The 24,334-nt window shown below is 47.8% G+C and overlaps 1 long non-coding RNA gene across 1 annotated transcript; it reads left to right on the plus strand.

The window, feature by feature from the left end:
• Positions 1-19,452: 19,452 nt before the first annotated feature.
• LOC126519001 (uncharacterized) lies at positions 19,453-23,609 on the plus strand. Its single transcript, XR_007596517.3, has 3 exons — positions 19,453-19,773; positions 20,924-21,088; positions 23,523-23,609. It is a non-coding gene; the product is annotated as an uncharacterized lncRNA (long non-coding RNA).
• The last annotated feature ends 725 nt before the right edge of the window (positions 23,610-24,334 follow it).

The following is a 24,334-nucleotide window of genomic DNA, read 5'->3' on the forward strand; positions in this document are numbered from 1 at the left end:
AAAAGCAACTCGCATGGTTCCGCGCGAAAATTCCGCTCGCACGGAGTAAAAATTCTACTATGATCATACCGAGCATAATAAACTGCCAACCGGGGGGTCGCCAGAGGGACAAGCAATATACTCCTACCTGGGAGTTATTTCCGTTTACAGTGTGGCGTAGGTCAGTGATGGTAAACACTTGACCGTCGAACCGTGCCTGCGTGTGCGTGTACGAAGAAGACGGTCACCTTCACGGCCGCACAAGAATAAATCATCTGCAGACTTGAAGGACATCACGGGACCTGCAGCAGCGTGGGCACCGAGCACAACGGTGTGTGTGCCGGCCGCCGTTGTAACTTCTTGTGGCAACTTGGACGGCCGCACAAGAGCAAGCCATGTGTAGACCTACCGAGCAGAAACATTAAGGGACCTGCTGCAGTGTCGGCACCGAGTGCGACGGTGTGTCCCAGCCAGCGTTCTTTTCCTGTTCTCAATTCTGCTTTATTCGTTTCTTTTTCCGTTTCCTTTCTTTTTCTTCGCTTGACAGACTTGTCTTGTGCACCCACCATCGTGTCACTTATCGATGACTTTCATTTCGCGGACTTTTATTTCCTGTTTTTTCTCTTTATTTCAGTACTTCAGTTTTGGATATTTTTCTTGTTTGAAGGGGCAGAGATAAACGCGAGCACGGGTTCCTAAAGGATTGTTGTATGGCGTTTTATTAGAGTGCGTGACCCGACGAAGTTGTCAAAACCGCTGCGTCGTCCAGTTCACCGTATATGGCTCACTAGAGACCGACAGAAATAAAGTTTACTGGGGCGGTACTACCGACACACGATAATTCAATAGCGCCAGGGCAACCTCAGCCCAACATACATCATACATTTCTGGCCTCCTCAGAGAGGGAAAGATTAGGGGCCGCGTCAATTGGACGTGTCCATTACACCATTGAGGTAGCTCACGAGAAGCGATCCGCGACGTTCAAGGCGAGGAAGAACCTCGTGTTGGACGTGGTGCCTTCCGAGTTTGTGGAGCTTGTGGACGTATTGCACGAGCCGCTCGTGCAACTGCTCGGTCGGGCCGGCGTTTCGCTCTCCTGCATTTTCACTGGAAAACCTGGTATTTTGATTCGGCTTCTGAGAATTTTAGCTGGGGGTTGTTTTTAAACGTGTACGGAACCAATTCGCCGCGAAAAACCGGCCGAAAAGGGCTTATTTCTTAATTTTTCGAGAGATTCGGGCCCAATATTCGGGCCCAATATGGCCAAGGCTCATACCCTTTGAGCCTGGCCATGCCGACCATGCGCAAGGCGCATAACGTCTCGCTGTCCCTGTCCCCCACGCGGCTTCCGGCCGCGGATGAGTCGCCCCGCTCGCGGGGATCGGACTTCTCGGAGGACGGGGACGCGGCGATGGCGCGGTTTTGGGACCCCGTGGACCAGTTGCCGGCCGCGGCGGACGACCAGCCCCCCTCCGGCGGCGCGGAGGAGGAGGCGCTCTCCTCCGTCTCGGAGGGCACGGCCGTGGCTGTCGCGCTTCCGTCGGACCTCGGGAGCCGGACCCAGAGGCGTGTGAGGGAGCTCGAGGAGGAGGTCTTCACTTTCTGCACGTTGACGGCGAATAAGGTCTGGTTGGAGGCGCGCAAGTTCGTGATGGCTAAGGTGTTCGAGTTGGTGGCCCTCTGCTCCGTCCTGAGGGCGGAGGCGGCCACGGAGCGCGGCGCGGCCCTTGCTTTACAGGACCAGCTGGTCGAGGCGCGCCGGGAGGCCGCGGAGCTGCAGAGGCGAGTCGCGATCGCGGAGGGCAGGCTGAACGGACCCGCCGTCTTGACGACTGGCCCTGGAGGTGCCGTTCGAAGTCCGGCTGCACCTGCGGGCGGACTTACCGCGCCCTCGGGTGATGGCGGTGCGGATGGTTCAGGGCGTGCGCCCGCCGGCCGAATGGATTACGCGGCCGCGTTGAAGGCGGGCATCGCGCCAGCTGTCGGCGCGGTTCGCGGCGGAAATGGTGCCGTGGCGGCGAGCGCCGAGGCGGGGTGGCCTGGTGCGACGCACGAGCACGTCGCCTTCCTGACGCCGGTGGCGACGACCGCGACGCCGGCGCGGGATGTCCCCCGGCTGCTGAAGACCAACATCGACCCAAGCGCCAAGGACATCAAGGACGTGGTGCTGCACAACACCCAGTACGGGCTGACCGTGTTCACCGATTGCAAACAACCGCTGGAAAACCTAGAAATGGCGATAAGCGCGAACGCGGTCACGCGCGCGTCCGTCATCATGCGCGTCGCACAGAAAAGAAACCCGCACGTGAAGTTTTCGGCAGTCGATCCCGACATCGGACCCGACGAATATCGCAAAACGCTTAACGATCGCAACCGGGGGCTCGAAATATATCGAGAAATGCAGGGTGCGGGTCACGTTCAGGGAGAGAGCGGGTACGCGCGCGTACGTGGCCGAGGTCGACCCGGAAGGATAACCAAAAATCATGTCGAGACCGCGCTTGTCGGTGGGCTGGACGTCGGTGCGCGCGCGAGAAGACCTGCACGTGCCGACATGCACGTTCTGTGCGACGTACGGGCATGGGCGCACGACGTGCCCGCACAAGGCGGACCCGGCCGAAGCGCAGTGCATGAAGTGCGGCAGCAACCACCTGGCCGTAACGTGCGATTGGGGGACACAGCCGTGTGCTGCTTGGAGTGCGGCAGGGCCGGCCGGAGGGACACCAATCACCCCACGGTATTCCCCGAATGCCTCGTTCTAGCGGAAAAGGCAGCCCGCCTCAAGGCGAGCACCCACTACGGGGAAACAAAGTAGAGCGCGCGCCGCGTGGAGGAGGGGGGGAGCGAAGGAGGAGGGACTATCCAGAACAGGCGAGCGTTGTGGGAACGTCCGCTCAAAAGATCAAATGCAACAGCCGGTCGAGATGTAATTAATGCAGATAAACATAGACCACGCCAAGCGCGCACTAACGGCCGTGACACGTCGAACGGACGAACTAAATTTATGCATCGCGGCAGTAAACGACCCGCCTTGCACAAAGTACGGCCGCAGCTGCCGCCGGATTTCACATACTTTGGCGAGCAGGAAGAACCTTTGAGTGCCGTCCTAGCCCACCGGCCAAACTTCGACGTATTCCCTGTGTACATCTCCCGGCGAGTGGTCGCGGTGCGGTGCACGAGAGGAAAACACACGTGGCTGTTGATCGCGGCGTACGCGCCGCCGCACAGCTCGATGGACCGAACACTGGAAGTGATTTCAGCGTGTCTGGACAGCGAACGAGCGCAACAAATATTAATCATGGGCGACTTGAACACCAAACACGCGATGTGGGGTCCAAGAGCAAACGGTAACCGCGCCTCTCGCCTAATTGATGTTTGCGGCGGCGCACGCGTTGGTGGTGCTCGACGACGCGGCATCCCCCCTCACTTACTCCAACATGTACACCGAAAGTTGGATCGACGTGACACTGGCAACCCCTGCACTCGTCCGGGGAGGGATATAAGTGGCGAGTGTCGCCAGACGAGACGTTTTCAGAACACAGGGCAAGAGACCTGGTGTTGCGCAGTGAAAACAACGTGCGAGAAAAGCGTCTCACCAAGTGCGGCAGGCGCAACTTCGTAGCGGAATTGAAAGAGCTTCGATGGTTCGAGCGGGCAAGCGGAGCGGACGTCAGATCGGCACAGGCGCTCGACATGCTACTCGCCAAAATGTATGAAGTCATCGAGAAAGCGCGCAACAAACACCTCAGGCCGGTTCTCCCGCACAAACGGGGAAAAAGTTGGTGGACCCCGGAATTGGAGATGGAAAAGAAGAGAACACGGGCCTTGCGGCGCAGATTTCAAAGGTGCCGAGACGACGCGCTCCGACCGATCTACCGATACAAGTACTGCGAAGCGTTCGCAAAATTCCGCCGCGAAATTGAGCGCGAAAAAGAGAACGACGCGCGCAAATGGTGCGCCGTTTGCAGCCGCAAATCCGTATTTACAGAACCGTTCCCGTACAAAAAAAAAAATTTTGAGAAGGCATTGAATTATTATTGGTCAATGTTGAGTTTTTCATTGAGGAATTGTGGAAATTTTGTTGGAGAATTGTTGGGCTGACTGTTGAGTGGTCTTGATTATTGGCCACTGAAATGCATTGAAACAGCATTGGGTGTCTCAATGTTGAATAAATGTAAAGTTACCATTGAAATTCCATTGAGCTTAGACGGCTCGTGTTCATTTTGTTGAATGGTTGTTGGGTTACCATTGATGCTGCATTGAATTGACGTTGTGCTAGTTCTGTTGACCTGTTGTTGAGTTATTGTTGTCACAGCACTGAAAAGTACATTGTGGCCCAGTTGAGATGGCATTGAGATTTCAGATGTCCATTGATATATATTGACATTTCGTTGGGCTAGTGGATTTTTATTCATATATTGAAATCGCTTTGCTATTCACACTTGCATGCCCCGGTGCCTGCTCATAGCTTTCACAAACACAAACTCTTAACAGTGTAAATACATCTGAAAACACATATACATATGAATTCACTCAAAGCGATCATTGTGGTCTTCACTTGCGACTTAAGTTTGTGACTAGAAGGCAAAGCGACTCAAAAGGCAGGGCTTAAGCATACCCTTTTAACAACCAACTTTGAACACATGAACACTTGAAGCTGCTTGCGTGTGAATACACACAAGACATCTGAATACGTTACATTAAAATGTTTCGCACACTAATCCATCACAGGAACAGTTACGGCTGACTGTGAGAAGGCAAAATAAGACTTGTAACAAAGGAGGGACTGATCAATTTGAAGTACCTTTATTTACACTAAAGATGCGTGCCCATGAAACATTATTACAGTACATAAGGCACCACTACATCGAACCTGGAGACATAGGCTAGTACCTACAGCACTCTTAACAGTGTAAGTACATCTGAAAACACATACATATGAATTCAATCAAAGCAATCATAGTGGTCTTCACTTGCGACTTAAGTTTGTGACTAGAAGGCAAAGCGACTCAAAAGGCAGGGCTTAAGCATACCCTTTTAACAACCAACTTTGAACACATGAACACTTGAAGCTGCTTGCGTGTGAATACACACAAGACATCTGAATACGTTACATTAAAATGTTTCGCACACTAATCCATCACAGGAACAGTTACGGCTGACTGTGAGAAGGCAAAATAAGACTTGTAACAAAGGAGGGACTGATCAATTTGAAGTACCTTTATTTACACTAAAGATGCGTGCCCATGAAACATTATTACAGTACATAAGGCCCCACTACATCGAACCTGGAGACATAGGCTAGTACCTACAGCACTCTTAACAGTGTAAATACATCTGAAAACACATATACATATGAATTCAATCAAAGCGATCATTGTGGTCTTCACTTGCGACTTAAGTTTGTGACTAGAAGGCAAAGCGACTCAAAAGGCAGGGCTTAAGCATACCCTTTTAACAACCAACTTTGAACACATGAACACTTGAAGCTGCTTGCGTGTGAATACACACAAGACATCTGAATACGTTACATTAAAATGTTTCGCACACTAATCCATCAGAGGAACAGGTTACGGCTGACTGTGAGAAGGCAAAGTAAGACTTGTAACAAATGACTTCACGTAAATATATACAAGCTTTAGCACACGTCTTTCACCGCGATTAAAATTTAATGAAGTACCAAAGTACACTTGTCTCAGCTTTTTGTCTTCGAGATGTATATATTTTCAGGTTGCCCAATTATTTTATAAAATAAGATCACTCAACTTAGCTATTAATTGATGAGACATTTAGAAAGTTGTCGGGCATGGTGAACACCTGAATCATGTTTCTGACGAGCCAGGTTTGCAAGAACAATACACCATTTGTATATGTTAAATTGATGTGCAGAAGAGAGTGTTGGTAGTATTCCTCAATTTAGTGAGCTCATTTTCAGTTAATTTTTCTCGACTTGCACAAAGCTAATTAGAGCACTTTTGGGGCCTTTTTCACTACACGCAGCAACTAAGAGGTACCTCTGTCAATAAAGAGATAAGGCATGGCGAAAACCTTGAACGATAAGAGAAAAAATAAATATTTAGACCAGAAAATTGGTAGTAACACACGGCTAACACAATTCCAAAGTGCCAAATAGATGGTCACCTGCACTTGCAGTATCAAGTACCCCAGAAATAGTCATAAAGGATTGGAAAAGGTTTCAATGACCGCACAGCCAGATTGGTGAGACAGTGAAAAACGCAAATGCGTATACGAAAAACCAATGACCTCATTTGCGCAGGTAGAATGTTATTAAAATGCTACCAGAATTTTACTGCATAAAATACATAAAAGTTGCATAAAAATTGGGACAAAGCAGTAACAAAGACGAAGGGAGATACAGCACCCGTGTTGAAAAAAAATTACAAGTGATATACATGCATATTTAAGCTCAAGACAATTTTTTCTCCAATATATACACAAAGACCACATGCACTGACTGCATAAAAGAAGGTTCCTGCGCCTGGAGAATGCACCACAGTACAAAGCAGGGTCATGAGAACCAAAAACTAGAGCTTAGTATGTTTAAAATGTACGAATATTTGCATACCTACAGGCATGTGACATGTCATGCCTTGAATGGATGAAATTCATAAATCTTACACAAATGAAGTTACCATCAATCTTATTGGCTTCCTCAGAGGACTCCTTGAAGTAGAACTAGAAAAATGTACATCAGTGTTAAAACAGGAGATAAGACCCTATAGCGTTCTTCCTGAAATAAACAGCTCAAATATTACATGTATCAATTCTATGGACACTTCGCCAACCATCCAAACAGAGACGAGAAGGTTGAATTAAGGTAGGAACACACATGAACGCTGACTCAACTAGAAGTTTTTCGTGAAGACAAAGATTTTAAACACATTGGCCAACTTCACAAAGAAAATGCCATGGATGTGCAGCAGAAACGGCCCGGCACAACAAAAAAGGACCGAAAGACATGTCCTGTAGAACAAACATGTGCGTCAGAAACAAAAACATGAAAACTGGAAGGTTTGTCCTGTAAGTGATATTAACGAGAAATACTGCACCAACTCTTTCCCACTAAGGGTCACAGAAATCTTGCTTATGAATTCCCCGCAGGGGCGTCTGCGTCAGCAGGCGTTTGGTGTGTTGCGACACCACGTACCCGAGCACACGAGGGTTGGACCCTCCCGCGTGTAGCCGTGCGCGGCTTAGCCGTGTCCGGGGAAAGGGGGATCCTGGGGGTTGAGCCGATGCCGGGTGTTTGGACCTTTAAGGCCCCCCCGGCGGAGGCAACACACCTCTTTGGCCTCTGCTTCACGTAGACGGCACCCCCGGACTGACCCACCCGGGGGAAATCGGCAGTCGCCTTTTCCTGTCTCTCTCTCCTGAAACCTTCGTCTTTCCCTTCCACTTTTAGTACTTTCCTGTCTCCTTCTCTCTTCTATTTACTTCCTTCTTCTTGGTGGCAAGGGTTAACCCTGTGTGGCTATCCAACCTTGGGTACACCATATTTGGTTATAGTGGCGGCGTACGACTGGCGTCGTGCAGACTTGCATGCAAGCTCTGCCGCGTCCCCTCGTTGGGCTCCGTGGTGGGCGGTCGGCGCTGTTGCCGAATTTTTATATATTTCATGGAAACTTCTTTTCCCAAACTTCCTGATCGCCCTCAGAAACGAGGGCGCACCGAAGATGTCTTTAAGTTTTTTGGCAATCGTACACAGAACTTTCCCCGCTTTCATGTCATCCACTCCGATAAGCCTGAGAAGACTGTAAGAATGATCTCACCTTTCGTTGTCTCGAAATCTCTGACAGAAGTTTTTGGTCCCGGATACAAAGCATCGAAAATGGCTAGCGGTGATCTTCTCCTAGAGCTCCGCGATCAGAAACAATTTGAAAAACTGTCAAAACTTGTATCTTTTGGGGGTATTCCAGTCACAGTGACCCCACACCGTACCATGAATACTACCCGTGGCGTTGTATCGGATGCTGATCTGCTTGAATTGTCTGAAGCTGAACTTCTAGAGGGTTGGAATGATCAGAACGTGATCAATGTTAAGAGAATTAAAATAAGACGTGACGGAAAAGAAATCAATACCATGCACCTAATACTTACATTTGGCTCAAGCAACCTACCAGACACTATCGAGACAGGCTATGTGAAAATCCGAGTGAGACCATACATTCCAAATCCCCTACGATGCTTTAAGTGCCAGCGATTCGGTCACAGCTCACAGAACTGCCGAGGCCGCCAGACATGTGCAAAATGTAGTTCCCGTGACCATGCCTCTGAAACGTGCGAAAACGCTCCACACTGCGTGAACTGTGATGGCGAGCATGCCGCATACTCGCGGTCATGCCCGTCTTGGAAAAAAGAAAAAGAAATAGTCACTATCAAAGTAAAAGAAAACATATCATTCAAAGAGGCACGCAGGCGGGTTGCATACCTTCCTAAGGCCAGCTTTGCCGAAGTGGCGCGTCAGGGGGCAGCGTCACAACGGCCTCCGGCGGCTGTCCGACCCACAAGCAGTGAGTCGGCAGTCACGCCATCTGCCCCCGCGGCGGTTGCAGCTAGCGCTGCTCCGTCAACCGAGGAGAAGGGACCATCCACCCCGAAGGTGGGTGCAGCCGAGGCTGCCCCAACCTCCGAGGCCCCTTCCAGCGCTGGCAATGGCCAGCGCAGCCAAATCCCTCAGGGAGTCCCATCGACCTCCGGGCTGGTGGGCGCAGGGGTCTTGCCCCCCAAGGCGGGACTCCCTCTGAAAACCTCTCGCTCGCAAGAGCTCTTGTCCGGCGTCTCACACGAGGCAATGGACAGTACACCTATCCCCAAGGCGCACCAAGCGCCTAAGGAGCGTCGAGAATCGCTTGAACGCTTCAAAAAGAACAAAACACCTATTACAGGGCCTCGAAAGGGCTCTGTAATCTAAGGCATCTTTCCGTTTCCGTACACACAGCACTAATTTACATTAAATATGGATACACAAATCATACAATGGAACGTCAGAGGTCTCGTTAGAAACCTTGATGATTTGCAAGAACTCATCCACACACATAATCCAAAAGTGCTGTGTTTACAGGAAACACACTTAAAATCAAAATACACAAACTTTCTTCGACAATATGTTACTTTTCGGAAAGATCGCGATGATGCTGTCGCATCATCGGGCGGTGTCGCAATTATAATTCAAAAAAGCGTAGCGTGCCAACGTTTACAGCTACGAACGGCCCTTGAGGCAGTGGCGGTTCGAGCTGTTCTTTCAAATAAACTCGTCACCATTTGCTCGCTTTATTTACCCCCACACTTCAAATTAAACAAGCATGAATTTCAGTCATTTATAGACGAATTGCCAGAACCTTATGTTCTTCTTGGCGATTTCAATGCCCACAGCTCCCTGTGGGGCGACTCTCGTACAGACGCGCGAGGTCGTCCTATTGAACAGTTCCTCTTTTCTTCCGGTGCGTGCTTGCTGAATAAAAAGGAACCCACATATTACTCTCTAGCAAACAGAACATTTTCTTCAATAGATCTTAGTATAGTTTCCCCGTCTATACTGCTCGAACTTGAATGGGAAGTTACGAAGGATCCTTACGGGAGCGACCACTTTCCCATACTGATAAGAACATCTAAAGAAAACGAACATCCTCCGCAAGCTCCTAGGTGGAAGATAGACACAGCCGACTGGGAGAAATTTCGAAGTCTCACTAACATCTCATGGGCCGACATGTCTTCTCTAGAAATTGATGCTGCTGTAGAGTATCTTACATCATTCATAATAGATGCCGCGTCAAAATGCATATCCGAAGTGAGTGGTCTGGCATGCAAACGACGTGTACCGTGGTGGAACAGCGAATGTAGGATCGCCCGTAAGAATCAGAACAAGGCGTGGGCGTTGCTACGCGCTTCTCCCACTGCAGAGAATCTTATAAACTTTAAGAAAATAAAGTCCCAAGGCAGGCGAACCCGCCGACAGGCCAGAAGAGAAAGCTGGCACAAGTTTTTATCGAGTATTAACTCGTTTAGGGATGAGGCCAAAGCCTGGAACAGAGTTAATAGGATTAGAGGGCGGCAAACACATTCACTCCCCCTGGTAAGCACACAGGGCGATACACTACAAGGCCAGGCAGACTCACTTGGGGAGTATTTTGAGAACGTGTCAAGTTCATCAAATTATTCACAATCCTTCCTCAAATACAAACAAATAGAAGAACGTAAGCCTTTCAACAGAAAATGTCGTCAAAATCAACCATACAACCGTCCTTTTAGTATTGCAGAGTTGAGAGCTGCCTTGAGCGCATGCAAGAGCTCTGCACCGGGATCTGACAGAATCATGTATGAAATGCTGAAAAACTTACACAATGACACGCAAGTTACACTACTTACACTTTTCAACACTATCTGGGACCCAGGGTACCTTCCGACTGCATGGAAAGAAGCCATTGTGGTCCCTGTTTTAAAACAAGGCAAAGATCCTTCCTCAGTGGCAAGCTACCGCCCGATAGCCCTCACAAGTTGCATGTGTAAGGTATTTGAAAAAATGATAAATCGGCGCCTCAATCATTTCCTTGAACAGAACGAAATACTTGATCCTTATCAGTGTGGCTTCAGGGAAGGGCGCTCCACAACTGATCACCTTGTCCGTATTGAAGCAAACATCCGTGACGCATTTGTACACAAACAGTTTTTCCTATCCATATTCCTCGATATGGAGAAGGCATACGACACAACGTGGCGATACGGAATCTTAAGAGACCTGTCAGAAATTGGCATTTATGGTAATATGCTAAACCTCATAGAAAGCTATTTGTCCAATCGCACATTCCGTGTAAAAGTCGGCAATGTACTGTCACGTCCTTTTACACAAGAAATTGGTGTACCCCAAGGAGGCGTGCTTAGCTGCACGCTCTTTATAGTGAAGATGAACACGCTCCGTGCTTCATTACCTCCGGCCATTTTTTACTCTATCTATGTGGACGACATTCAAATAGCTTTTAAATCCTGTAACCTCGCAGTGTGCGAGAGACAGGTACAGCATGGTTTAAACAAAGTATCAAAATGGGCAGAGAAAAACGGATTTAAAATCAATCCTCACAAAAGTTCTCGTGTACTTTTTAAACGAAAGAGAGGCCTGGTCCCGGATCCTTGCTTAGAACTGTGTGGACAACAAATTCCTATCAGCAAAGAGCACAAATTCCTAAGTATTATACTTGACGATAGACTCACTTTCATTCCACACATCAAATATCTCAAAGAAAAATGTCTAAAAACAATGAACATAATAAAACTCCTATCCAAGACTACGTGGGGTAGTGACAGAAAGTGTCTAATGAATCTCTACAAGAGCCTAATACGGTCACGATTGGATTATGGGGCCGTAGTGTATAACTCTGCCGCCCCGAGCGCGCTAAGGATGCTGGATCCTGTCCATCATCTAGGTATCCGACTAGCCACTGGTGCTTTCAGAACAAGCCCGATCGAAAGCCTATATGCCGAATCGAATGAGTGGCCGCTCCACTTACAGAGATCATACGTCAGCTTTAGTTATTTCCTTAAAGTGCATTCCATTCCTGAACACCCATGTTTTAATATCATTACCGATATGACGTATGCTACACTTTTCCGCAACCGTCCGTCTATAAGACAGCCTTTCTCGCTGCGTGTGAAGGAGCTTAGCGATGAAATGCATGTCCCACTCCTGGAGCACCGCTTAATGCGCCCAACCAAGCTATTACCTCCTTGGGACTGGCAGGTCACAGAATGTGACGTATCCTTTCTAAAAGTTTCAAAGCATGCTCCAGAGGTAGAAATTCGAATGCATTTCCTAGAACTTCAGTACAAACACTCGTGCACAGAGTTCTACACAGCCGCTTCCAAGTCGCATGCCGGAGTATCCTATGCAGTCGTCGGTCCTTCTTTTTCGGAATGCGATGTACTACATCCAGAAACAAGTATCTTTACGGCAGAGGCCTACGCTATATGGTTGGCTGTGAAGCATATAAAGAAAGCAAAACTCCAAAAGGCCGTAATATATACAGACTCCCTAAGTGTGGTGAAGGCCTTAATGTCACCCTACAAACATAAAAATCCTGTACTTACTGAGGTCTATTCCGACATGTGCAAAGCTTATCTGTCTAACCAGCAAATCATCATATGCTGGGTGCCCGGCCACAGGGGAATCGAGGGTAACGTCTTGGCAGACCAGATGGCTACGTCAATTGCACTCCCTGCTGTTAATAATACTGATTTGGTGCCTCTCACAGATCTGAAACCTTACATACGAAAGAAACTGCGAAACCACTGGCAACGCATGTGGGACGCAGAGATAAATAATAAACTGCACGTTATAAAGCCGCAGTTAGGTTTTTGGCCCTCCCCAACAAAATCTCGGCGAACAGATGTCCTATTCTGTCGCCTCAGAATAGGACACACATTTGGCACCCATAATTATCTGCTTACTGGAAGTGAACCTCCAATCTGTGGTAGATGCGGTGAGATGCTTACTGTCCTCCACGTGCTCCTGGAGTGTCGGGAAGCCGAAACGGAGAGAAAGAAACATTTTCCGCTTGCTTACAAACATCACATCCCTCTACACCCGGTTATGTTTCTTGGTAAGGAACCGCTTTTTGACACCAAGACAGTCCTGAGCTTCTTAAATAATGTCGTACTACACGTTATATGCCCAAGAAATTCGTAGAGCATCCTCGCTCCAGAGGATGCCGCTGCGATAAGAGTTTTGCCTAGCACATGCCTCCAGGCCCTTGTTTTTTCAAGGGCTCTAAGGAGGCAGTAGTGCTCGAACATATCTTATAACCTTATATATTTTTACGCATCGTATTATTCTATTTAAATGCATATTAATGTTCATAATACACGTCATAAGTCATCGCCATAATCTTATTATACAGATTTTGCGCACTTTAGCGCGACCGTTTTTAAGGCCCCTCTACAGCCACGTCACACCAACTTCATCGAACTCATGATTTCACTGCAAGCCCATTAACACGGACATGGCGCTCTTTGGCCATACTTGGCCCTTGCGCCACAAAACATCAAACATTCATTCATTCATTCATGCTTATGAATTTTTCTTCGTGATCAATAAATAATTATTCCATAAGTCCTCTTGTGTTCTGGTCTTTGTGATGAAACAACCGTTCTTTCTGCTCTATACCTCAACACCAGAGGAGTTCCAGAAGCAATATTTATTGATCACAAACGAAACAAATACATAACCAAGTTATCTGTTACGCTTAGTGGGGAACACTTGCAGTTCTCAAGAGTATTTCTCGTTGGGTAGTATCACTCATAGGACAAATATTTCGCTTTTTCGAAAGATTTGTCCGATAGTTCTCGTTTTTCACGCACGTTTATTCTACGACATGGCCTTTTCATATTTTTTTTTCTTGTCGCTCGTGGCTGTTTCTACCACGCGTGCACGGCCCTTCACCTTTGTCAAGTTGACCAGCGTCTTTAATACCTCTGTCTTCAAAAATGAATTTGCGCTCGTGTGTGTTCCTACCTATTTCTTCGTCCATCGTCCGCCTCTATTCGCGCTGCTGTTTCCAGTACGCACGTATCACTTGGTTAGGCTGGTAAACATTGTCGCAAGCAAAAGGAAATAACTCCCAAGCTAGAGCAAATCGAAAGTAAGCCCTCACAGCGTCCATGCGGCAGCTAGTACACCACACAGAAGCACGAGAAATAGTTAAAAATCCGACTTGATGGAGAGTGGCAACAGAGACGCGAGCTTGCTAGTGAATCAGCCACATGTCAACGGGTGTCTCTTGCACGACGCCAAGCTGCTCTTGACGTAGAACACTTTAGCATCTGGGTATTTGCTGCATGCGCAACCTGCGAGAAGGGAATGCGGACAGAAAATGAGATTGCGCGGATTCAGAATCTGCCACACACTGCACATAACTACGCACAAAATAGAAGTACACACTATACTGGCAAGTAAAAATTTGCGACTCTTTACGAGTGCTGTCTAGAAAAGGAAGAAATGGGTTGCTACGGTAAATGTTAGCTAAGACACGCACAGCGATGTTTCACAGCGGGGAGAAATATTCCCGGCTCCCGCAGAACCAAAGACCACGCGACAGTGCATAGCCGATCCCAAGCAGATATCGAATCTTTGGGTAGAAGTCCAGCAGCAGGAATGACCTAACGATACACCGAGAGCGATGCGAGCGTGAGCGTGCCTGTACGAGTGAGAAGATGTACCGCTTCTTTGAAGCTAGCCGCTCCGGCGTGTCTCCGATCATCCCACGCGATTTTTGTGCAGAACGTCGTGTACACGCCCTTGCGCGTTTGGCGCGGTAGCGTCTGCGCAGTGAGCTAGCTTCATGCACGCGTCATTCTTCAACGCGCAAACGATGCTCGAGGCGACAACGCGCCGAGTGGCGCTCCATTCGCTTCTGCAAGCAACGCACATTCGGATCGGTCCAGCTCAAAGAGGCAGCAGAGAACGGTGGCATGTTTCGGTTATCGACAATAAAAATTGTACAGTACGCCTTCAACGGAAACGCGCCGCGCTAGATAAAGATCCTTACTGCGGTAGTTTTGGCGGTGATAGGCGATAAGGCGAGCCCGTCGGCGTCTGTGTTCTTTGGCGACGTCGTCACCACGCCTCTGTTCATTTGCGCTGTGTATCCGTGTACAGTCACCGCGCGGAAGCTGCGACTTATCGGTTGGCCGTTCTCCGCAAATCCCAAAGAGGCGAAATATATTTTGCGGTGCGCCCCATCATTAGGCGCAACCTAAATCTAGGCGCGCTTAACCGCTACGGCACAAAAGGTGATCACTCTAACCGTATGGTATACGATGAGCCACTACGGATTTAAAAAAAAAATTATGATGTCCTACGTGCGAAACCAACGATCTGATTATGAGGCAGGTCGTAGTTGGGGACTCCGTATTAATTTTGACTTCCTGGAAATTTTTACGTGCCTACAATACACAATGCACGAGCGTTTTTGCATTCCGCTCCTTTGGAATGCGGCCGCTGCAGGGATCATATCCACGACCTCGAGCCCCAAACTGCCACGGCGGCCGCCATAGTTACGAAATGCGTAAGCGTGACGTGCAACACCGCCTTCCGGTACGAGTGTGGTACAAAAGTAGCACAGCTGCACACCTGCTCCACAATTATGCTCGTAGTGTCTGCCTACATACCTTGAAAGGCAGCGCGCCTCTCACGTATGGGAACGCGATAACAAGCGCTTAGACAACCCACGTGAGCCCCTATGAAAGATGGCGTGACCACTGTATAACATTATCACGGTAACACTGAACTTAGTGTCACACATTACCCCCCCCCCCCCCCCTCTTTTGACTTCTGGATTGGGTTGGCGCGGCTCGCTACGTGCTTGCGCGCGCTTTTCCGAGCGCACATTGCTGTGCGCCTGGTTTCTCCACTAAGCTTTTGTACAGTTGCTTTTTCGAGCGCAGATCGTTGTGCGTCTGGTTTTTGCACTAAGGTTTTGTACGATCGCTTGTCGCTGCTTTCCATTCGGCGCTGCTTGGTGCAGGCGCACAGACTTGGTGTGCGCCTGCTTTTTGCACTGGTCTTTGAACACATCGCTCGCTGCTCGCACTTACATATAAATACGAAGTGAGCAAGGTGAGCGTCGCTTATCGCGGAAGTGCTACCGTGTGTGTAAGCGCGCAGCAATGCTGGGAAACATTCATACAAAAGCAAAGGGTCAGGAAACTGCGCTTTGTTTTCGATTACTTTGTCATGTACCTTCGCACTGGGTAGCGCCAAGCGATCGCTTCTAACAAACGCAGAAATGAGTTTTTGCAGCGCGTGTGGCGATTAATTGACTCCCACCACAGCCATGTGAGGTGCGACTCCAGCAGCGGTGCAGTTACCCTGCAGCCGGCTGCGAGGAGGTGGCGCTTCAGTTTCTGCATGCCAATAACATTCCATTTTTTGCGTGTCAACGCTCGTGATTGGGCCCACAAAGTTCACGCTGTGTTTAGTTTCCCATTGCAGATTGAGGCTCGCTCCGTTAGCATCCACTAAGTTCTGCATGCAGTTGTATGCGGCCCATTCATCACTGTGGATGGTGGTCCCCGGTTCAACGTAGGCTGCCGCGTCTCGTCTGTCGACCTTGAATAGTCGGAGCTGCCCGGTGGTACCGCAGATCATGCCGAATACCCATGGTCCACGATCTGCAATGCCGCCGTGATTTGGCGGCTCGGCGGAACGTTGTCGCCCGTCATCAGGGGGCCTCGATTGTATTTTCGATTGCCGCGAAGGAGGCATTCATCAATTTGCACGATCCTCCCGGCCGGGGCCACCGAGTGGGGGTCGCGCCAGCAGCTCGTCCCGCACAACCTCACGAGCTATCGCGTACGGGCGTTCACACGCAAAAAAATAGAAAGTTATTGGCAGAAAGTGAAGCGCCACCTCCTTTCCGCCGGCTGCAGAGTAACTGCACCGCTCCTGGAGTCGCACCTCACATGGCTGTGGGGTGGGAGTCAATTAATGGCCACACGCGCTGCAAAGACTCATTTCTGCGTTTGTTAGAAGCTACCGCTCGGCGCTACCCAGTGTGAAGGTACATGACTTCCGCGCTAAGCGACGCTCACTTTGCTCACTTCGTACTTATATATAAGCACGAGCAGCGAGCGATGTGTTCAAAGACCAGTGCAAAAAGCAGGCGCACACCAAGTCTGTGCGCCTGCACCAAGCCGCGGCGAATGGAAAGCAGCGACAAGCGATCGTATAAAAGCCTAGTGCAAAAACCAGACGCACACAGATCTGCGCTCCAAAAAGCAACTGTATAAGAGCCTAGTGCAGAAACCAGGCGCACAGCAATCTCCGCTCGGAAAAGCGCGGGCAAGCACGGAGCGAGCCGCGCCAATCCAATCCAGAAGCCAGAGCAAAGGGGGGAAGTAATGTGTGACGCTAAGCTCAGTGTTACCAATTATCACTGCTCAGAGAAGCTGATCCTTATGTTCCAATTGTGTTCTCTCCTACAAATTAAGGAAAGGTCATTAGACAGGAACCAATGAAGCAGTGCAATTTTACGCACGTAGGGCGCCGCTGCCTCTTCGCCTACAATTACTTCAAACGAAGTGACGGCGGCAGCGAGCGTTAGTATCGCGCGCTTTAACTCCTGGGCATACGGTTTGCTTGAAGAAAGTGAACGGTGTGCTTAACATCTCACGCTTGTCAATGTCAAAACAGAAAAAAGGCTATGTGCCCGAGAAAACGAGATTGCTTACCTATATGCAGAAGTTAGGCTGCGACTGTTTCGGGGTGCCTTCTCTCCAACAGGCATCATGACCTCTCCCGTGCAGCTCATCAAAACAGCCAGGCTCGCACATCAGACGAAGACTAGTAGCTGGGTCAGCCAACGACTTCAACGGATAAACGTCCCACTTATCGTCGTTAAAGCATTTCACTAAAATGTGCGTCACGATGTCCGAAAAGAAAAAAATATTTTCATCAAAAAGCACGAGGCGTGATTCACTACACAACGGCAACCAACTAACTGAGTCCGAAAGCCGTTCACAGCTTCACTATCGTATGGAGTTATAAAAACCTTTCAAACACAAAGTAACCGCACGGTAAAACCACTAATAATTGTAATAATTTTTCATCTACTAACTTTCATAAAGTTTTAAGAACAACCTAATTTGTAGCGTAAACAAAAAATACTACGACCAAAATATGCGACTACGAAACCAGCGGTAACGATGTGTACTGTTGCAAAAGTGTGCTCAAAACGAAGCTGCAACGGTTGCAACCGCGTCCGCGCGCACACGCACACACACATCCGAACGCTACCTTGACGTTTCTAGCGCCACCTAGAAATAAAAATTACTACTAATTTTATGGTTTCTACAAAAGTAACGCTATTAGAATAGTTTATGGCACCTTTGCAGATGACGAGGTGACAAGTAAGGTATAATAAGAGTCCGTGACCTGTATTTCTTTCATTCCCCTTTGCTGTTCTTCTGAACACACGGGACCTGTCCTGCAGGCATGGGAGACGGGAGGACGACAGTTCGGCGAGCCTCAAATAAATCGCATGCTTCTTGCAAGGCGAGAGTCGGGAGCAGCCGCAGATACAGCAATTAGCTGCGATACTGTTTCGGCTGTGTCTGAATCAGAAGCTCTTTGAAGTCAATGGTTATAGCAGCTGCGCGCTGCGATCTGCAAGCGTGTTCGTTGTTTGATCTAGTACCACGGCCGTTGGATAAAAAAAGCTATATTTACTTTCCGGACAGAGGGTGCGACGCAGGAAATTCGAAGATCTCTCACGTGTATGTTTGCAGCGTGTGCGCCGCTTGCATCCTACGGTTCCCACAGCGCGTCGGATGCTCGAAGGTAGCGTCGTCACGTGTCGGCGTCTGTCTTATCGCCGGCCGCGCTGCCGCCGTGTCTACTTTTGGGGAACTCCACATGCGTGTAGTCACCGTGTTTGCGACTGAACTTCGCATTCTTCTGCTCCCCGAAACGTGCTCATTTTGGATCGTACCAATTGCTATGTCATCTAGTGTATGTTAAAACGACGATGGCATTTGCACACCGGCGAAGAAATAAATCGTTATGAACTTGGGCGGTCATGAAGCTAGCCTAACGCTGCAGTTTTTACAGAGCGAAAACGGCTACGAAAGTGGGGCGGTCCCGGAGATAGGCGCTTGAAAGCTCCAGCTGTAGCGACTGCACGAGGAAGTGGCACGCTGCGCACGCGCTAGAGGCCCAACCACACGCAGCACGGGATACGCGTACACGTAAGCGTACAGTCGCGATCAATTTGAAGGTAATCGCTCGAGCTGCGACCGGCGGGCCTTCCAAGCAGCATAGCGGCCGATTTCGGAACTGCGAAGATAAAAAATTGCGCTGCCTTCTTCCCCTTTTACGCTCGTACAGGCTGCAACCGTCACCCCCAAGACTAACTCGCCACATTTTTGTGTTTGTTACCGTTTGATGGCAATGATGTGTGCGCGTCCCTGCCTCATGCATACATTGGCTAACAATGACGCCTCTGTGCAATAGCTGATAAAGCAATCGAAATGAATTCGCAGGTTATCTCGTGAAGGGTGACGAAAAGCTGCGAGTTGCCAGACGGGAGTGACACCTGCTCAGGGAACAGCAAAAGAGAGAGAGGGAAGCTATCTGATGTTTCCCTCTTGACTGACGGTGATGACGTAACGTGGCGCTGCTCCTAGTTTCGGTCGCCACTCGAGCGATCACCTTCAAATTGATCGCGACTGTACGCGTCTGCGTGCGCGTACGCGGGTGATGAAGGGAAGGGCGTCCAGCCACACGATACGCGCACACGTGCGCGCTTCGCTGCGCGTAGCACAGAGCTCACAGACTAGCGGCCCAGCGATGGCGGAAATGGTCGTCTTTGGCTTTGAGAAAAGTTTATCTTTAATTTCATTATGGCTAGCCATTTTTATTTAATTTATCAATGTGAGAGCTAGTACGTTGTTTTTAAGTTGAGAAATGCACGCTGTTCGTATCTATACATCCTTATGGCAAGAAAAGCTACATCAATTATCAACATCACGCGCGATAGCGTCTGCTTGCTCACAACTGCAGCTGACATCTGCGCGCGACCACGCAAGACGTTGCTGCCGAGCTCTTGCTTAGCCGCTTGCTTCGCCGACATCAGCGTTCTCTCCCCGCAATGTACCACATGAGAAAGAAGCTTTTGCTGCTGCTGCTCTTGCAAAGGCGGCGGGAGCGCAGAAAGCGTCTGCGGCCTCTGCGGCGACGTTGGTGGGTCCGGCCAGTCTTTCAACTGCGTAAAGAAGAAGGACTTTACGGCTGTGAGTAACTTCTTTCCTTTCGATGATCTACAGTGGTAGAACTAGGAGCCAGTGTTTGGACATGGGGACTTATCTTCGATAGGACAGCAATTACTTATCAGCGTTTTTAAGTGCGCGCATAAGTGAAATGGTTAAAGTAGTAATGCGGGGATCGTACTCGCAGCGCGCGAACGCCCAATTCGCAGAACAGCATCGCGTCGTCCGTGCAAGGTTCGTCCAGGTTAACAGCACCGATCGAAACGATAACGTGACGTACGCGAACAGGGCGAACGACAAGCGCAGGGTGTAGTTCGGAAAGCGCGAAAGCATAGGCGAAGATCGGGCTGATTAGCCGCCGGAAGCATACAGATAGTATATTGGATACGTGGTGACGACACCTCACGACGTTTCAACCGCCGTCTGTCTAACCCGTGTATGCCGTACGACATACGGTCATTAACTGTTCAGCTTCAGAGGGGAAGAAGCGCTTGATTCTATTTAACAGACAATCTGTAATACTAATTTGGAGCTCCCTTCATTATTAACAGTAGACCATACTGTTTACACAGAGCTTGTGTAGCACTCTTTCTTCTTCCACAAAATTTGTAAGGATTAAGTTTTGTAATACATTTTCTGCTATTCGATATTTTATATGATATCCAGATTATTTTTTCTTCATTTGATTCTATTCTAAATCTAGTTTTCGGTATTAGCACACCCCTACAAAAAGCTTAGGACTGCTAGTTATATTTGTGCCATTAGTATAGCACATATATTCAAGAACACCTTTTTACACGTGTTGGTTGTCTTATATGAAGCTTGTGGACGAGATACGATTTCCTATATTTTCTGTCTCTCAGAAGTGTGACTGTAGAATATGAAGTGTAATGTAATTAAATTGTGACCTGCGGGGCAGGTTAAAATTCTGTGCGACTAATTTCGGAAGTTTCTTGGCAGTGGCCGCACGATTTGAATATACCGTTGACTGGCTCTCCTGTTTTGCCGAACCACTGTTTGTATTCAAGCACATAAACAAATCAGGGGGTAAAATTAATGATGTCTGATGGCTATACGTGTGTGTCAGTGAAAAGTGTACAGCTCCTGATACCTGCGCGTGTATGTGGGCAGGGCATGGTCTTGCTGCCAGGCAATAATGCACCATTTTTTGCAGATGCAACGGATACGTCAGGATGACCACGGATTTTTCTACAATTTCTTTCGCAAGGCGCCGCAGCTCTTGGGCAAGCTAGTGAGCTTTTTAGCAGAGGACCTCACACGGCAGCACCACATTCGAGAAACCCCTGGAGCCTGGAGAACGACTTGCTGTAGCATTGAGGTTGGTAGAGGACAGTTGCCCCTAGAGTAATAATGTGCGATTGGAGGAATACAGAACACCGTTTCTTTGTCATTTAATGGATCATTTATTTTATTTTATTTTCATATTACTGCCCGCTGCCTTTTGGAAGCCAAATCAGGAAGAAGTCACAAAACATTGAAGCAAAACAAAAGAAAGAAGGAAACGACTGACAATGAGCGTGCATAAAAAATACTAATATATAATAATATATTAATAGTCATCTTTATTTCTCTCTTTCCACAGAAGACAGAATTATACACAACTATTTATTAACTCATAAACAAATAAAAAATGGGACATGAAATGCTGATACAAAACGAGAAATAGTAATGATGGTACTGACAATGCGCGTGAAAAGAAATACTAAAAGAAAATGATCGCATGATCACAGAGACTGAAAGTTTCCACTTACTGCATCACCAGTGTAACAGTTACGGCTAACTCTAAAAAACACTGCCATCGACTGGCATCGCACAAAAGCTACCTCAGTGCTTTTGACCTTGCGCAACCTGTAAAACATGCACTGAGGTATGCTTGCACATGTAGTATTAAACAAAGGTGGTAGCTAACCTACACAAATGAATTTTGATCGTATGTCACCCGAAAAGGGCCCCCACAGCCATGTAGATCATTGTCAAGAAAAATCATGTCATCATAATTAGTATTCAAACAATTGAGACATGCGTACTAATTTTTTTTTTTCAACTTGCATTCAAGCTACTTGGCATCCCGGTAGGACATAAAAGACGTTGCCTTGACTTACTGTGTGGGGATTGAAGCCGCTAGACTCTGCAGGCACGATCGCCACTAAATGACTTACACACCACTGCAAAGTATTAAACAACTGCAGAACAGCACGACAGCCGCAGAAATTTCTTACATTTTTTTCAGCTTAAGAAATTTTTTAAAGCTCACATGCTGTTCACGGCTCCCGTCAGGTAGCCCTGCTTCCTGCCAGAGAAGCAGGGTCATACGTATAAATGTCTCATTTACACACTGCCTTCAATGTCACTGATTACGTACAAAGACTTTGGCCAAACATCCAATGCAGAATATGCAAAACCAACTCTGGAACTGAGCCACGGAACACAAAGAAGAAAAAATACAAGGAATGTGGCTTGTGGATGATAGTTGTGGGAGAGGTAGAGGTTGTCTATGTTGGCAGTGAACCTCGCCTCCTGGCTATGTGGTGGCAAGACTTTTCCCTTTCTGCTACCTCTTCTAATAATATTAAAACAATTTGAAAAATGCTTGCGCTGCTAGAACGCCCTGACAGGCTTTACAACTTGCAGCATATAACCGAAATTTTCAATGGGGTCTGGTTGAAGGTTCATTACATTTCTTTTTATTTACAGGCGTGTACAGGCATCTCTACATGCATGCACAAACTCTACATGCACAGGTTGTGAACTCAAAAAGGTTCATTGCTGCAAGACAGGATGAATGAGTAAACACAGATGAAAGCGATAAACATCTGTCTTACAACAACAAACCTTTAGTTGCAAGTCAGTGCTTCTTTATCGTAGGTGTGTTGCTAAAACATGTTCACACATCTCTACAGCAGCAACGGCCAGCCAACCAGGCCCACAGATAACAACTGTATGAAATTCTTGAATACCGCACAAAAATATGGATACAACACAATGTAAAATAGACAAAAAAGAAGAGCTGAGGGGCTTTGACATGACAACAGACAAGGAAACGTATATAAAGCATAAAGGAAAATAACTGTCATTTTATTTTTAATGTCAACATCACAAGGAGAAGGGAAATGAAAGTGGACAAAATATAACTTGCAACTGGTGGGAGCTAAAACCAAAACCAATTGAGCTGGAGGCTATTCCACCATCAATTTCATAGAATGTTTATGTGTACTAGATTAGGCTCTTGGAGTGTTCTTGCACGAGTAGCACTGGCTAACACTACCAGGGTGAGATATAGTACATGCACATACAGGCACAAGAAAGTTTGCAGAGGGATAGCCATTGCTGCAGCTCTACTGGTAAAGCAATGCAAGCATAATTCAAAGGTTGTGGGTTCGTCTCCCATTAGTGGGAAGCTACCTTTTCATATGCTTTCATTTTCCTCCTTATTTTTCTATTTCGATATAAAGTAATTAAATTCATCAATGATTTCCTTTTGTTTCATGGTCTCTTGGCTTTATTATACAAAAAGTATGCATTAAAATACATTAATCTTTGAATTACTCTCCTACTTGCATCAATTTAATTTTCAAGTCGAGATGCGTATCCTCACTCACCTCTCTAAAGTGTTTGAGCAGAGAGACGGCAAAAGTTCGAGGTCGTCCTGTGGTTTGCATCTTTTGATTGCACTTGTAACATTGCCTAATTCCTCCAATATTAACTGACTCTAATCTTTTTCCTTTTCCTCCCCATTGACTTTGCTTCAGAAGCAATGCTTCCTAACGTATCCAGCCTACGACTGCCTGCTGAAGCCAGCGATGCTTCTGACTGCGGACTGCTGTGGTGTGCCTCAGAATCCTCAGGAACCAGAACTTCTTGAAACATCGCTGATTCAAGAGATTCCAAAATGTCCTGAGACTCCACAGACTCATGCGACGCCGAAGACAGAGTCGATGCTGGCGCTTGTGACTCTTCACTTGACGGTGATGGCACTTCAAGTGTTGCCAGATCGGAAAACTGGTACATTTTTTGTTAAGATGTCTGCAGCACTTCCCTCCTCACTCGATGGGGGCACTGGTGGAAGGTTGGCGGACATCCTGCATGTGAGCGTAATAAGGTTTGCACATACTGTCAATGTGTAAATAATGTGCCAGTCTGATGATGATGATGATGTGTAGTGTTTTATGGCGCAAGGGCCAGGTATGGCCAAAGAGCGCCATGACAAATGGTAGTGTTAACGATGTATTATGGAAGATGTGACTTGGCTGTAAAGTGGCCTAAAAATAGTCGCTGTAAAGTGCGTAAAATCTACGTGCTATAAAATTATGGCGATGATTAATGACGAAGACTGAAGATTAAAATCCATCGTAAAAGAATGATGCACTGTTAAAAATATGCGAGACGTTAAATTGCTTACAGCACTACAGCCTCGCCAGAGCCCTTGAACCACAAGGGCCTAGAGGCATGTGCTTATTAAAAATAATTATCGCAGCGACATCCTCAGAAGAGAGGAAGCACTACGAACGTGTGGGGCTAATAACATGCAACACAACATCTTTCAAAAAACCTAAGACGGCATTGG

Source organism: Dermacentor andersoni, chromosome 10 (assembly GCF_023375885.2).
Source record: "Dermacentor andersoni chromosome 10, qqDerAnde1_hic_scaffold, whole genome shotgun sequence".
NCBI classification, from domain to species: domain Eukaryota; kingdom Metazoa; phylum Arthropoda; class Arachnida; order Ixodida; family Ixodidae; genus Dermacentor; species Dermacentor andersoni.